Source organism: Suricata suricatta, chromosome 5, assembly GCF_006229205.1.
Source record: "Suricata suricatta isolate VVHF042 chromosome 5, meerkat_22Aug2017_6uvM2_HiC, whole genome shotgun sequence".
In the NCBI taxonomy this organism is placed as follows: domain Eukaryota; kingdom Metazoa; phylum Chordata; class Mammalia; order Carnivora; family Herpestidae; genus Suricata; species Suricata suricatta.
Genome location: NC_043704.1, coordinates 99,530,700 through 99,540,191, shown reverse-complemented (window position 1 = coordinate 99,540,191; position 9,492 = coordinate 99,530,700). Strand labels below are relative to the sequence as shown.

The 9,492-nt window shown below is 34.2% G+C and overlaps 1 long non-coding RNA gene across 1 annotated transcript in view; it reads right to left on the bottom strand.

Annotated features, from left to right (window-relative positions):
• Positions 1-3,611: 3,611 nt before the first annotated feature.
• The window catches only part of LOC115291038, an 87,977-nt gene continuing 82,096 nt past the window's right edge, over positions 3,612-9,492 (bottom strand). The window contains exon 3 of the long non-coding RNA XR_003908376.1: positions 3,612-3,763. This is a non-coding gene — a long non-coding RNA (uncharacterized LOC115291038). The remainder of the gene's footprint in view (positions 3,764-9,492) is intronic.

The window sequence follows — 9,492 nt, the reverse complement described above, 5'->3', positions numbered from 1 at the left end:
ATATTAAAATTCTACTGAACCTACGAAGAAGCAGAATTGGGGGTGGCCTGAATTCTAATCACAGATATCAGAATATTCCTGAATGTCCTGATGCTTTGTGAGAAACTATTAAATGTTATCAAAAACAACACCTCAAAACCAAAAGAATTAGAACACTAACATAATGTTTAAACACTTTTATGAAAAGATATTTCAAAGTATTTTTATTACTCTATATTAATTTATTTATTAGCTGGTGGAGAGGTTTGTTCCTTAACTGGATATATGTTAATGTCTTCGCAAATCTAAAGAGCATCTTTGTACTGAAACATGTAAGCATCAGGCTAAAGCGAATATTTTTAGGGATTTGGGTCCAGAAGATTTTTGGATGATATCAGTTATAAAAGGACTGAAAAGATTCATTAACTATCATTAAAAATCACTCCAGACTTGGGGCTGTTGGGTGGTTCAGTAGTTAAGCAGCCTACTCTTGGTTTCAGCCCAGGCCATGACCTCATGGTCTGTGAGTTCAAGTCTTGTGTCGGGCTCCATACTGACAGTGTAGAACCTGCTTGGGGTTGTCTCTCCCTCTCTCTCTGCCCCTCCCCGACTTGTGCACACGCTTTCTTCTCTCTCTCAAAATAAATAAATAAGATTTTTAAAAAGTCACTCCAGATTATATACTGGCTGTATCAGAATTTTATTTGTGTCTGAGGAAATAGAAATGCTTCATCACTGTCATCTGGATCACCTGTTTATATAGCTTTATATATATATATGGATTATATTTTTCCATGATGCAATCTATATATTTAAGTAATCAATTTAGAGGTGAAAGTAATCTTTTCCATTTATTATAATAATATGCAATATTTAATGGCCTTAGAAGATAATTTCTTTTAGATGTGTGTATGTGTGAATGAGATAGAAAAGAAAGAAAAAAGAAAAATTTTACAATTACTAATTTATATATAACAGTTAGTCAATGCTAGAATGTTAAAAGTTTACAAATCATCCAAATAATTGGTGCTCTCACTGATTTTTTGAGCATTTGAATATTTGGCATCTTTTTTTCTGATTAAATTGTTATAACTGACAGTTATCAATTGTTTGCTCTGTGAAGGTACTGAATTAAGTACTTTACAGGCACTGTATTATATCCTGCTCACAACAATGCCATGTGGTAGTTATAAAAATTATCCACATTTTAAAGTAAGGAGTCTGAAACTTAAACAAGTTAGCCAACTCCATGGGGAGCACATCATCTAAGCCAGTGCTTGTTTCAGAGAAAAAGAGAGGCTATTAATAATAACCTGACTGTATTGGCATACATAGATACAAGACATATGGTCCCCTCATACACATGGTCAATATCAGAAATAAGACTTAATGCTAAGGAACCCAAGTTATTTTCCAAGTATATGATTTAACTGCATAGGGAATCTGCATAATTCAGACAGATAGAATGTTAAATATTTTATGATTGCTTGGCAACATGAACTAACATCCTAATTAAAATTAAACATTTCTCTTTGTCATCCATATTTCTCCTTTCACTTTTATTTACCCAATACCAAAGCCAACTGGTGCATCTCTGATGAAGTGGTGATATTTTGCTTAATATCGCTACAATGTTTTCCTCCATTGCAATTGTCAAATTTCTACCTATATTTACATCATTTCTAATTTGATGTTCAGATTAAAATTCCCTCCTCCAAGATGGCTTTCCAGATTCATCCCTGGAAATTTCAAAACTAAGTTACTTGTATTGTTATTGTGATAATTACTCCAATATTCATTATATTATTCCTACTTTGTGTACAGATTGTATCCCCTACATAAAATCTCAACTCTTACACATGACTGAATGGTTATAATATGATTAATAATATGCATATTTATGAGCATGTTCATTTTTAAAATGGTGTTTCTTTTTAGAAATAACAAACTCTTATTCTTTTTTTAAAGTTTATTTATTTATTTATTTATTTATTTATTTATTTATTTATTTATTTTTGAAAGAGAGACAGCACCATCTGGGTATGAGGCAGAAAGAGAGGGAAAAAGAGAATTCCAAGCAGGCTCCGCATCATCAGTATAGAGCCTGACGCAGGACTCAGTCTCACAAACCATGAGATCATGACCCGAGTCATGATCAAGAGTCAGATTCTTAACTGACTGAGCCACCTGGGTGCCCCAGCAAATTCTTATTCTTGAAGAAATGTATTTACTCTTTAGTTTACTGTGGATATAAGGATAACCCAAATTGCACGAAGCCTTAATATTCATAATCTAAATAGCCACTGTAGAGCAATTGATTTTGGCTACAAGTGTAAGTTTCCTTAATAATTATCAGATGGGAATATGTTATTAATTTCAATATGATTTTAAGTGTTCATTTTTCTAGGAGCGTTTCTCCTTTTTTTTTTTTTTTTTGGAGAGTTTGTCCTTGTAAAACTCTATCAGGTTATCTAATTTTATCTAGAAAATATTTACTTTTTATTTACGAAGCTGTGCCAGCCATGTTTCTTCTATCAGAAACTTTCTATCAGAAACTTTCTGTCATGCACATTTTTAGTTCATCAATACTTTTATAAGTGCATATGATGCAGGAAAATCACTTTGCAATATGATTTTACTTGAGAAGATGCACATTATCTGTCTTTCCTCTGACTGGCATTTGAAATTGAAAGGCAATATTGGAAATTATATGTCGTTCTAACTATTTTCTTGACACAAGTTTCCTCTGAATGCCACTGACAGAAAGAAACTATTTAATTTGTTCCACATGGATGATATTTAATGCCTACGTAAGGCAGAATGATAGCTGTCCATGTGCTGTATTTTCAGAAGCCTTAAAAGGATCACCTGGCCTAAATAATATACCTCACTATATTTCCACAGTGCCTAAATTTATGTCAATTAATGTCACTCCTTAAGGGTGTTTCCAAGAAATGGACTTTTAATGCATTACCTTAGAGGGGAAGCACAATGGCACTGATTTATCTTTATTGCGAATGAGCTGTGACAAATAGCAGGACCCAGCAGTAATAAGACAGTAAACAAGTACACTTCGAGTCAGAAGTAAGCAGGAAAATATTCTAAACTGATGAGTTTTCTCCAAAGGCATAAAGTCCCAATGACCTATGTTTTTATAAACACGGATACCCCAGTCTTACCAGCAAAGGCTCCCAAGATTCAGTAAATTTGAGGTGAATGCTAAATAATCTTACTGTACATCAAAATTGGAGCCATTCAGGGAAATTATTCAGTGTTGTTTTGTACCTCAGGGTGGACTTTGAGACCTGGAGAAGGCCACCACCCCCAACTCCTCCGGGGAGTACAGAGACAGTAAAAAAGGCTGAAAGGAAATAGACAATTTGGATTGAATCACATGTTCGTGTAAGAGTCCTAGTTAAATATTTCCCCTGTTCACTCGGAGTACCTCTGTTGAATTATAGGTAGTATTTTTCTTCTCAGAGAATTATCCAGCACAAAGTATTCGGCTGTTTGAAACTCTATAAAAAGTTAGTCATCAGACTTTCTGCCTTATGAGAGTTTGGTTTGATTTTTACCACTACATACCTAGTTAGGTAATGCAGTACTGTGAAAAGAGAATTTCATTACCTTTATATAGAAGGAGAGGAGACGTATCTTCCCAGCAATGGGTCTCAGGAGGAATTTCCTCTAAAGTGACCACATATGGATTTAATGACTAGCGCTGCTGGACCCCGGTGAGGCAAATATTACAGTGTTGTCACTGTGGGTCTTGATGCAAAGAAACCTGCTGGTCAAGATAAAAAGAAAAAGAAACTAAAAGGGGGATAATACTGCAATAAAAAGAGGGAGAAAAAAGACAACTGTTCAGTCTGGCAGTATTTTCATCTTTTCTTACCAAACAAAAATTTCTGCCATTTTTCAAAATAGCTTAATTGAGTCTCAATTATACATCAGACTCTTTATATATATTTCATCACATCCACATTTCTTTTCCATGGAAGGTATTATTTATTCATTATAATCCTTTTTGAAAATGTTAAAGCATCTTATGTTCCTATACATGTATAGCCCTGAAACTCATATTACAGATTTTTTTTTCAGATGACAGTTCATCTAAGAAACTTTCTCAAATGCACATAAACACAATTAGTTTCTCTTTCTACATATCTATAATGTAAAACTTTTGTTAATGAAGTAACTGTTTCAGTCTCTTATGTTCCCATTTTAGACAATGCTTCCAATGGTCCGCATTATATGTTGCACATGCGATATATTCATTGTGGGACTTAATTGAAAATGATCTTTCTGGTTTTACATTTTGTTCTGAAGATGTGATCTCAAATCATTAGTCACAAAAAAGTAGTTAAAATGAGGCAGATTCTGAAGGAATGTACACTCTTCAATATAAAGAAACTCAGCTAATAAGTTAACTTGCTTTTAACATCACTAGAGACACACATAACCCTACACACTTTAACCTCAATATAAATATTAGCACCCTCCATTAAAAATCAAGGTTTTTTTCTCTGTTCTCAATCACCCCAAATTCCTCTCTTATGTCTTCAGTCTCTCTTTCTCTCACTGTTACTCACACATACAGAAATACAAATATTCTTTCTTTCTACCTTCTGTTTTTATTTCTGTGCTTTTTATGTTTTTATTCATAAATATCTTTTCACCACAACTTTATTTTTGAAATATTTTTAAAGTTTATTTATTTATTTTGAGAGAGAGGGAGAGAGAGAGAGCATGGGGGAGCAGGCGGGAGAGAGAATTCCACGCAGGCTCTGTGCTGTCAGCCCAGAGCCTGATGTGGGGCTCGTTCCCATGAACCCTCAGATCATGACGTGAGCTGAAATCAGGAGTCTGACGCTTGAGTGACTGAGCCACCAGGCTCCCACTCCACAACTGTATTCCTCTTTGATTAACTTATCATGTACAGAAGTGACCGTGAAATACTTTGCTGAAGAAGGAAATTGGTTTCTGGAACCAGAGACTCCTTTCCTATAGCAATTGAAATTTGATGGTAATGAAGAGGAATTTTAAGTCCTTGTTAAGATAAACTTTATTTCATCCAATTATATAGCCTGGGGCCTAACAAATCACAGATAGACTTAGCACACTCAGCTTCTTGAATGAATAAAATCAGAGAATGCACTGCCATAGTATTAAAATATCATTTAAGCAATTCTCTTTTCAGGGGAATCTTTATGATAAATCAAAATAAAGAAAATAGCTGAGTTAAATTAACAAATTTTAAGTGTATAATTAAATTAGTTTTAGCAAAGTTAGTGTAACCATCACCATAATCATGATATAGAACTTTTCATCCTTGCAAAAAAGTACCCTCATGTCACTTCACAGCCAATTCCATTACCTCACCACAGGTTCTGATAACCATTGATCTGTTCTCTGTCACTGTAGTTTTGCAGTAATATAGTATGTGGTGTTCGTGTCTAGCTTCTTGAGGCAGCAGTGATGTTCCTAGTGGCATTACAGTAGTTTCTGCCTTTTGGTTAAGCATTAAATATAAGAGCTGTATAGTTTACATTCATTTTTGTAGGTTAATATATATTTGGTTAAAAAATTCCTTCCATGTGAAAATTTAAAAACAATCCTCTTAAAAAAATGTTGGGTAAATGGGGAAATACAAATGGACATTACAGAATTTTTCTTAAAAAATAATGCAAACATTGCATACCACTTTCTATGGCATGCATTTAGACAATGGCCAAGAGGAAAAGTACAGCATTGAAGAGAAATAGAATCAGTAGGTCATGTATGTATATATATATATGTGTGTGTGTGTGTGTGTGTATATATATGTATGTGTGTGTGTGTGTGTGTGTGTGTATATATATATATATATATATATATATATAGAGAGAGAGAGAGAGAGAGAGAGAGAGAGAGGAGAAGAAATATTTGTTTTAAGGACTTATGTGGCTGATGTGATTGTAAAGGCTAGACAGTCTGTAATCTCTAGGGTAGACCAGGAGATTGGAGATCTGTGGAAGGGTTGCTATTGTAGCTTAAGTACCAAGAAAATTGACTGAGAATTCTCTCTTCTTTTTTCTTTTTCTGTTAAGGACTTTTACTGATAAGATGAGGCCTACCCACATTCTGGGGATATTTTTTTTTAAATGATCTCAAAATCTACTTATTTAAATGGTAATCTCATTTAAAACACAGTTCCACAGAAGTAACTAGAGTAATGTTTGACCAAATATCTGGATTCCATAGCACACTCTATTTGACACATAAAAGTAACCATCTCAATTTATATCAACTAAAAAAATTAATGTCCAACAGGACAAAGAGTAAATTCAGAAAATCACAAAGAAGAAATGATAAAGATAAAAGCATAAATTAAGGAAATAGAGAAAATAAAAACAATACATATGATTAATAAATCTAAATACATCAGAAATTGTTTTCCTTAGTCAGTTAACAAAATAAACAACCTCAGGTAATTATTTCAAGCCATAAAATACCTGAAGAATGGTTATATTGATGTGGCCTATGTTATATATGTTTGGGTAGTATTGATATCTTAACAATATTTGTTCTTCCAATCCATGAGCAAAGAAAGTTTTTCCATTTCTTTGTGTCTTCTTCAATTTCTTTCAGCAGTTTTCAATAGTTTTCAGCATGCAGATCTTTTACATAGTTGGTTAGGTTTATTCCTAGGTATTCTATAGTTCTCAGTGTAATTGTAAATGAGATTGATTTCTTGATTTCTCTTTCTGTTGCTTCCTTATTGGTGAATAGAAATGCAACCAATTTTTGTACATTGATTGTTTATCCTGCCACTTTGCTGAATTAATGTATTAGTTCTAGCAGATTTTTGGTGAAGTCTTTTGGGTTTTCCATGTAGAGTACCATGTCATCTGCTAATAGCAAAGTTTTACTTCTTCTTTGCCAATTTCAATGCCTTTTATTTCATTTTGTTGTCTGATTGCTGAGGCTAGGACTTCCAACACCAGTGGTGAGAGTGGACATCCCTGTCATGTTCCTGATATCAGAGGGAAAGCTCTCAGTTTTCCCCATTGAGAATGATATTAGCTGTGGGCATTTCATATATGGATTTTATAATGTTAAGTTATGTTCCTTTATTCCCGACTTTCTTGAGGGTTTTTTATTAAGAACTGATGCTGTATTTTTCAAATGTTTTTTCTGTATCTATTCACAGGATCATATGGTTCTTATCCTTCCTTCTATTAATGTGATGTATCACATTATTGATTTGTGAATACTGAACCAGCCCGCAGCCCAGGAATGAATCCCATTTGATCATGGTGAATAATTCTTTTCATGTACTGTTGATTTTGATTTGCTAGTATTTCGTTGTGAATTTTTGCATCCATGTTCATCAAGGATAATGGCTTGTAATTCTCGTATTTAGTGGGGTTTCTGTCTCATTTGGGAATCAAAGTAATGCTGGTATCATAGATACCAGCTGGTTTCTATTTTTTGGAACATCTTGAAAAGGATAGGTATTAACTCTGCTTCAAATGTCTGCTAGAATTCCCCTAGGAAGCCACCTGTCCCAGGACTCTTATTTTTTGGGAGATTTTTGATAACTGAGTCAGTTTCTTCGCTGATTCTGAGTCTATTCAAATTTTCTCTTTCTTCCCATTTGAGTGTTGGTAATGTGTGGGTGTCTAGGAATTTGTCCATTTCTTACAGGTTGTCCAGTTTGTTGGCATATAATTTTTCATACTGTTCTCCAATAATTGTATTTCTGTGATGTTGGTTGTGACCTCTTCTCTTTCATTTATTTTTTTATTGATTTGGGTTCTTCCTTTTCTCTTTTTGAGAAGTCTGGTTAGGAGGTTATCAATTTTGCTTATTTTTTCAAAAAACCAGCTCTTAGATTCATCAATCTGTTCTACTGGTTTTCTTAATTCTGTATTGTTTATTTCTGCTCTAATATTAATTTTTTTCTCTTCTTCTGGCTTTGGGGTTTCTTTGCCATTCTGCTTCTAGTTACTTTAGGTGTGTGGTTAGATTCTATATTTGGGATTTTTCTTGTTTTTTGAGATAGGCCTGGTTTGAAATCTATGACTGCCTTTGCTGTATCCCAAAGGGTTTGGACTGTGGTGTTTTCATTTTCATTTGCTTCCATGTATTTTTTAAATTTCTTCTTTAATTGCCTGGTTGACCCATTCATTTCTTAATAGAATGTTCTTTAACCTCCATGCATTTGGAGGCTTTCCAAGTTTTTTCTTGTGGTTGATTTCAAGTTTCAGAGCATTGTGATCTGAAAATTTGCATGGTGTGATCTCAGTGTTTTATATTTATTGAGGGCTGTTTTGTGACCCAATATGTCATCTATCTTGGAGAATGTTCCGTGTGCACTGGAGAAAAATGTATATTCTGCTTTTGGGTGAAAAATTCTGAATATATTTGTCAAGCCATCTGGTTCAGTGTATCATTCAAGGCTATTGTTTCTTTATTGATTTTCTTCCAGATGATCTATCCATTGCTGTAAGTGGAGTATTAAAGTCCCCTGTAATTACTGTATTCTTATCAGTAAGATCATTTATGTTTCTGATTAACTGATTTATATGTTTGGGTTACTTCAACTTGGGGACATAAACATTTATAATGGTTAGCTCTTCTTGATGGATAGATGCCCTAATTATTATATAATGCCCTTCTTCATCTCTTGTTACAGCCTTTAGTTTAAAATCTAGTTTGTCTGATATAAGGATGGCTACTCTAACTTTCTTTTGACTTCCAGTAGCATGGTAGATGGTTCTCCAACCCCTCAATTTCAATCTGAAGGTGTCCTCAGGTCCAAAATAGGTCTCTTGTAGACAACAGATAGATGGGTCTTTTTTTTTTATTCTGATACCTTATGGCTTTTGATTGGAACATTTAGTCCATTTACACTCAGAGTTATTCAAACATATGGGTTTAGTGTCATTGTGTTATTTGTAGGTTTCATGCTTATGGTGATGTCCTTTGTATCTTTGTAGTGTTCCACTCACAGAGTCCCACTTAGGTCTTGCAAGGCTAGTTTAGTGGTCATGAACTCCTTTAGTTTTTGTTTGTCTTGGAAAGCCTCTGTCTCTCCTTTTCTTCTGAATGACAGCTTTAATGGATAAAAGATTCTCGCCTGCATATTTTTCCTATTCAGCACATTGAATATTTCCTGCCATTCCCTTCTGGACTGCCAAGTTTCAGAGGACAGGTCTGCTACTACCCTTATGTGTCTACCCTAGTAGGTTAAGACCCATTTGTCCCTAGCTGCTTTCAGATTCTCTCTTTATCTCTGTATCTTGCTGCTTCACTATGATGTGCCATGGAGAAAACCTGTTCTTGTTAAATCTGAACGGAGTTCTCTGTGCTGCCTGGATTCGAATGTATGCTTCCTTCTCCAGATTAGGGAAGTTCTCAGGTATAATGTGTTCAAGTAAACCTTTTGCCCCTTTCTCTCTCTTCTTCTGGAACTCATATGATTTGGATATTATTATATTTCATTGAATCACTTAATTCTCTAATTCT